This window comes from Equus przewalskii, chromosome 4, assembly GCF_037783145.1.
Source record: "Equus przewalskii isolate Varuska chromosome 4, EquPr2, whole genome shotgun sequence".
Lineage (NCBI taxonomy): Eukaryota > Metazoa > Chordata > Mammalia > Perissodactyla > Equidae > Equus > Equus przewalskii.
In genome coordinates this window covers 54,847,084-54,854,923 of record NC_091834.1, presented here as the reverse complement: position 1 = coordinate 54,854,923, position 7,840 = coordinate 54,847,084, and positions in this window count along the sequence as shown.

Genomic DNA, 7,840 nt, shown 5'->3' with positions numbered 1-7,840 from the left:
GACGAAAACTGCAACTAAGGGGAGGAAACTCAGTCGGGAATTAGCTGGCAAGAGGAAAATTCTTTAGAATCAAGTGATATTTGATTCTCATAGATAAAGCAAAAAACCCCACAATGGAAAAAATTGTATTTCCTGCTTTAGAGAAAGGTCCAGGGGATCATAATCCACAGGTTCAGTGTCCTTGGAGAACATTGACTCCTGTCACTGCTAAGGGGGAGGTTAAATGAATATTTTACTTGGTCTAGTTTCAGAACCTAGTTTTAACCCAGAGGAACGGAGACTGATTGAGACAGAATATTTGATTTCTTGCTCATGGTTCGTATCTTGTCCTCATTCTGTTTCTAAAGTGATTTTCCCAAATCCTTGTGGTTTCTCACTCTCTTCCTTTCTCTGGTTATATATAAATAACTATCCATACAAGATATAAATTAGAAATAAATAAATTAAAATTAAATTTATTTAATTTAAAGAAATGCAAGGAAATAGAATTAAAATACAAAGCTTTGTTTTGCAGCCCTCCCCCAAACCCTTCTCCTTTGTATCTGGAAAACTATGTCTCTGTGCTTTTTTATGGGTCCAGCATCTTTTCCCAAGCAGAAACACACACGGGAGAAAGTCTCAGAGGTCCACAAAACCCTGGCCTACAGGGAAAGTAGGGTATAGCAACTTAATATACTTGGGAAAATCAGTGTAAACCCAAGACTTTAAAAAGACGTATTTTCCAGCTCTGTGACTTCTCAAATGCCACAGCAGCAGTAGCACTCACTTACCTCCAACACTCATGTGTACTTACAATGCTCAGATTTGAGTCTTTGATATTTTTCTCCACTAGAAGGAGACTGGACTCCTTAGACTGTAGTAGTTTCCAAGATTAGAGTCTGGAAAAAAATTTAAATGGATCAGGAAATATCCTATCACCAGAAAACAAGGATTCTTTAAAAATATATTAGAGTCAAGGCTGAAAGGGCAAAGGAGCCAAATTAGAGGTAATCCTATTGCTAAATTTTGAAAAATCAAGAATCAAATTATTATTTTAAGCTCATAATGATTCTCAAAAGAAAAAAGGTAAAATAAAGTATAAGAAAAAAGGTGGATATAAGAAAAAAGAATGGTGAAGATGAACAGATTTGTTTAATTTTTACTTATTAATGAAATTCATTAGTAAAAGTAAGTAAGACAGTGGGTAGTTTCTTCTTTTCAATTTTTTCCCCCCTGAGGAAGATTAGCCCTGTGCTAACATCTGTTGCCAATCTTCCTCTTTTTTTTTTTTTGCTTGAGGAAGATTATCCTGAGCCAGTCTTCCTCTACTTTATATGTGGGTTGCCACCACAGCATGGCTGACGAGCATGTAGGTCCACACCTGGGATCCAAACCTGTGAACTGGGGCCGCTGAAGCAGAGCATGCTGAACTTAACCGCTATGCCATGGGGCTGTCCCCTTCTTTTCAATTTATATGTTCTTAAAAAAGAGACAAGAGGCCTAAAATGGAGTCACTTGTGCTAAGCTCCACGTCGGCAAACCAAGACTTAATACCTAATCTAATTGCAATTTCAACCTCTCAGGACTGTGACCTTCAACCAGTCAGTCTGCAATTTCTGGTCAGCACCAGTGAGGTAATTTGCCACATAGACCCTTTCCATCCCCTAAAGGACGATGAGGTAATCTGCTCTTTCCTTATCCCTTCCTCTTTTGCCTATAAAAGTCTTCCATTTTGTACAGCTCCTCAGAGCTCCTTTCTGTTTGCTAGATGGATGCTGCCAAGTCGTTAATCATTCAATAAAACTGATTAGATCTTTAAAATTTACTGAGTTGAATTTTTATTTAATAATGTCTTGCTAAAGGATGTCTTTTTAAAAAGAGCATTGTATCTATATGACTCTCTTATGTAGGTATAAAATGAATCCATGTGAAAAATTTTGTTTAACTCATTAATTAATGAGGGAACAAGCCCTAAGTTACCACTTGGTCAAAGGAGAATTCAAAGAACCACACATATTTAGGAAATAAGGAATGCTGAAATGAATTTACAAATAGATTCAAAATGTGTCTATCCACAGACAATAATAAATTGGGTTCAACAGTTAATTTGCATTCCTATGTTCAAGAATCCTTTGTACTACTATTTGTTACTGCAAATTACAGAGTTGTAACATAGTTTGTAGTGGAGGAAAAATACTTTCTTCTACCCTTCTAAGTTCTCAGCTGAGACCTCTGTAACAAAAAGACAGATTCACAAGAGAAATGCATTCACATTTGTTTAAGTTCTACATGACACAGGAGGCTTCATTAAGAAATGAAGACCTGAGTATTGTAATGCGAGGCTTGATGAAGAGTGGAGAGTGGTGGAGAAGTGTGATAGGACAAAAAAAGAGTATGAACGAAGTATGGTAAACATCTAAGTATAGTTTGTTCCTGTTTGTTCGGATTCCTCTTGGAATCTTGGAGATAAGGGTGTTCCTTTCCTCCTGGCGTAGGGAGAGCATTTCTCCCGTGAGGGTTTTATGGCCTTCTTCAGGGGAAGGTCAGAAAGTCCTTCTTGCACTGGTCATTTCTCAAATTCCTTCAGTTTAAAATATTCAGTATACCAACGTGCCGTATTTTGGGGTAGCTTGTCCCAAATCCCATCAAGTTCAAAGACAATGAAACCTGGAAAAGTGTGCTAGTCAGGACAGCCAACAATTTTTTTTTTTTGCCTATTTCAAAGTCTTTCACAATTTTTCCTACCAGTCTGTTTATAATTTATGAATGTCTTTTTTCTATGTCTATATACGGAAAAGAATATACACAGGGAACATGAGAAGAAGTAGATATGGTTCCAAGAAAGAGAAAAATTGATTGACACCAGCAGCCACATGAAGTAACCAGCAGAATGGGGGTTTGACAATTATTCAGTACACACGATAGCCATGCTGGAAGATAATGTATTCCAAGAAAATGAAAGAGCGAGATATCCCAAAGAAGAGAATTAATGACATAGACTCAATCCCTCACCACCCAGAAGAAGAATCTCTACATACTTACTGTGCAAAGTGTGGTTCAAGGACCAGCAGCATTTGCATCACTTGGGAGCTTGTTAGAAATGCAGAATCTCAGGTCTCACTCCAGACCTACTAAACCAAAGTTTGTGTTTTAACAAGATTCCCAGATGACTCACATGCACCTTAAAGTTTGCAAAACCCTGATCTAGATCGTCTGCTAGCTATAATGAGATACTCATAAAACAGAAGTCTCCAGTGATTCCTTCAGGTCAGACTATTACACCGTAGTGGTAAGACTATGGGTTAGATACTGCCAGACGTAGAAAACATGAAAGAATGTATCGTTTAGTAGAGAGAAATCATGTGTCAAAAAGCTAAAATCTATAGGAAAGGCTATTAATTAAAAGTAAAAGTGAGTTTTAGCTGTAATAGAAGCTTAATTTTATAACTAGTGGTTTGGGGCAGAATCATTTTGGACTGTGTGATTCAATTCCAAAATCAGTTGAAAAGCAGTCATTTGATCACTCAAATCCTGCAGCGCAGGTAATCAATGTAGTAGTTTGTGTGTGTTCTATCTCTATTATAAGTTGCTTAAAACATTTATAAAAACCTTGTAAGTTAAATTTGTCATTTTAAGTAATTATTTAGAGAGTATAATTAAATAAGTTTATAATCAATGTTTGAATATCTGGGAAATTTTAACTTGTTAAAACTCTGATTGGGTTTATCAGCTGTGTGAATTGTGTATGAATGTTTAAAATAATATTGATTGTTTCATATTTAAAGAACTGCTAAGGGCCCGGCCCCATGGCCGAGTGGTTAAGTTCGCACGCTCTGCTTCCGCTGCTCAGAGTTTCACAGGTTCGGATCCTGGGCGCCAACATGGCACCGCTCATCAGGCCATGCTGAGGCGGCATCCCACATGCCACAACTGGAAGGACCCACAACTAAGAATATACAACTATGTACCGGGGGGTTTTGGGGAGAAAAAGGAAAAATAAAATCTTAAAAACAAAAAAACCCCTGCTAATTGCTTAATGCATCAGGCAGGTTTCTGCTGCAATATTGATGTATGAAATGCAACCCCCAAATCACTTATTTCATACTCCTAGCCTGCAGGTGAACTGAGGAGGCTCTCCTTCAGAATGTGAGTTGAGTTTAGGCATGTTCCACGTGTTTCTATTGTGGGACCAGTGCTCAGGGCTCTTCCCAAGGCAGACGGCCCAGGTGAAGAGAGAAGGGTGCAAACATGTGAATACCTTAATTCACTGGCTCAAAACTGGCAGGCTCTTTTCCACCCACATTCCATCGTCTAAAGCAAGTCACATGGGGGGGCTGGCCCCGTGGCCGAGTGGTTAAGTTCGTGCGCTCCGCTGCAGGCGGCCCAGTGTTTCGTCGGTTCGAATCCTGGGCGCGGACATGGCACTGCTCGTCAGACCACGCTGAGGCAGCGTCCCACATGCCACAACTAGAGGAACCCACAACGGAGAATACACAACTATGTACCGGGGGGCTTTGGGGAGAAAAAGGAAAAAAATAAAATCTTTAAAAAAAAAAAATAAAGCAAGTCACATGGCCAAGGCCAACATCAAAGAGGGAGGGAAGAATGCTCTGCCTGCAGTGAACCATGGCAACAGTCAGGAGGGAAGGAAGAATTGTGAGCAAATAATGTAATCTACCACACTTAATACATCATGAGATAAAAATATTGGATACTAACCAAAGCACAAATATTAGTGATCATTCTCCATGCACTAAAATTTCTCATAAATAAAAGACTTTATAGCAAAGTTTGGAGTAGTGAAAGACTATTTTTGTGGGGTTAAATGCACTATGATGTGAACTTAACATTATTTGATCTTAGTGTTTTTGTAGCAAGATTACAAAATTACTCATGATACAGAAATGTAGAAAAGATTTAGTTTCTCTATTTTGTCTATAGCTGATTTGGTCTTGTGAGCTGGTAGGTGGTGGGAGAGGAAAAACAAAACCAAACAAACTCGATTTAATCTGGTTTAACGTGTATTCTGATCGAGTAATTTAAACCGCTTCATTAGGTAATTCTCAGGTTCTCCGATTTCCCACATTTCACTCCTCGTTGCCCTCTTATCTGAAAGTACATGGGAAAGGATTATAGCTTACCATATTCTGATGGTATGAGGTGGGGAGAGGGGCCCCTATAGCCTTGTCCTGGTTCTTGATTGTGTACTGATCAGTTTATCCAAGTTTTGGCTAAAGACTTCAGTGGTTGCTAAAGTTGTCTATTTTTTTCTGGTTCTGTCAGGGCCTAGTCATGTTCATTGTTGGCTTGGCCCCACTTCAGCTCTCTCTGGCTGCAGAGCCTTTCAAGTCTCCCTCTATCCAGCCCCTAGCCAGGCTGTCCATCCTGATACGTCCACTATGGGATCATCTCTCCTATTGCCACAACAGGTCCTATGTCAGGCTGCTGGCTCTCACCTCTGCATGCATGTTACCAAGGTAGGCTTTGGAGTGCAAATTAGGTTCTCTCTCTCTCTCTCTCTCTCTCTCTCTCTCTCTCTCGTTCTCTCTCCCTCTCTGTCTCTCTTTCTCTTAGGGACCTCAGCACTCCAGTCTCCTAATCATGCTCAGACATCCCACGTTGAGATGAAGCTGCTCAGCGTAGCTCTCTCAGGATCCCACATGGGCAAGATGACCACGTTGGAGCACGCGCTTTTCACTGTCCACCTTTCCCTTCCTCTGATCCATCTTTTCCTTCTCATCATCCCCTGGAGCACAAGAGGAAGGTTTACTTTACTTCTTTATCACATCCTCTTTCCATCACAGAATAGGAAGTTGCTTGGCATAGTTTTATAGGCAAAGCGGGAAAAGCTCTATGATCTGGTTTGTCAGGTCTAGCTCCTGACATATTAAGTGGGAAATAAAGGGATGTAGAAAATCTCTTTCACCTTGACATTTTCTCATGGTAAAATCCTAGCTTATATGTCAGAAACTGACTGTTACTTCTTTCTTTCCAAATTACCATCCTCCCCACAAAAGGCACCCAGGTGGATGCTTTTAAGCTCTTTGAAGAGACAATCATGAGTAGGAAAAGCAAAAGAGAAAAGCATGTGAATTCTTCAAAGTTTCGTTGCTGTTACACTGAGGCTTTGTATTGATCAGGGCTCAAGTTGAATAATATTTCAGAAAGCCAGATTTATTTCCACTTTTAGGTCTATTATCTTCTTAGGCCATATGGTGGAGAGCAATCTAGGACATACAAGACATGAAGGTTGACGTTCACTTGTAAACAGCCGTTAACTTAGTATGTGTGTATTTTGGGGATTAGAGGGCAGCCAGGGATGATGAGAACTATGTAAGAATAGGAAAGAGAAATAAATTACTTATCTTCAAACTACCTATCACTACAGGCTAGGCAATAGGAGTCCTTGTCATGTTTATCACTTATCCTTAATATCTGATCAAAAGAAGTCTCATTTGCATTGTCATGATTCCCCGTGCCCCCTCTCTGTGGCCAGATTCTGGGATATGCAACTTTAGGACAATGAGCTGCTGTTTGTGGCATTCAACGTCTCAGAAGGAGATACCGCCTCTTCTCTTGGTTGACAGCCGCCTGGGGAGATTAGGAGCACTGTTCTAGGAGGAGCCATAACTCACAAAGTTAATGCTGCTCCTGCTCTTCAGGGTTTTTAAGAAACGGAAACCACTTCATACATACTGTTCAGTTTATCAAATCCTATCCAGAGTAGAGTTTTGTAGAATCCCCTAAAGGAGGTTTCAAACCCATCTTCAACTCCATCAGGACTTACTAAGATTTGGGAGATAAATTGATTTCTCCAGTGGGAGAGAAAAGCCACATCTACTGCTTCTGTTCTGTTACTGTGCTGGCACTGGGGCTAGCAGAGATATCTTGATAACAAAACACTTGGATAGCATCATGCCCTGTAGAGAGAGACTATGAGAGTTTCAACCTTTTCGGTAGAAGATATTATCTCCCTCATATATCTCCCCGGGACTGTAAAATCCTTTTAAAACTCAGAACCATATTGATATAAACTTTATGGGAAAATCCAGACTTTTAGATTGATTATCCAGTCAGGAGGAGAGCTGCTTGTATTGGAGAACCACTCTGGGCAAAGGGAGGAACAGCATTCTAGGGACCACTACTGTATTACTCACCGCTCTCTGCAGTATGAGCATGAAGCCAGTGAGGCTAAAGCTGCATGTTCAGATCTCCAGGGTACAGTTGTCTTGACTCTATTTCACAGCGTTATACAAGCATTCCAACCTCAAGCTGCTCCTGGGCGTAAGGGAAGCAAACAAATGCCTGGAATGATGTCTCAGAGCTCTTTAAAGTTTATTTACTGTTATAATATACTTTGGGAACGAGATATTAAATAAATTTTGCCTATTATCTCAAAGTTTCAGCAGAAGCTTCAATGGCCAGAAATAGTACAATAGGTTCCAAGTACTCCCACACCCTAAAAAAAGGCTAGGCTACCTCAGGATGTCCCCATTCTGCTGCCGTGAGCCCAGGACCGACTCCCAGACTGTTTCAGAGGATGGGAAGTGTTAGAGTTTGAAGAGATGTGGATAGAGGGGCAGGGTGCTGTGCATTTCTTCTTCCTGCTCCAAGAAAGAGAGATGCAGAAGAGAGATACTTAACTGACTTCATCTGAAGCCAGGCGAAAAGAGGCTTCAGTAGAGCCATTTGGAGAACTTGGCACATATCCCTGGAGTTAGAGGGACACGAAGATTGACAGTGGACTCAATCCTGAAAAATATGAAGTTGATTGGCTGCACTGGGTCTGACAGGGTAGAAAGCACTTCAGCAGGTCTAGAGCACAGGCATATTTCCCCTGGGCCGGGAGTGCACCCTGCAG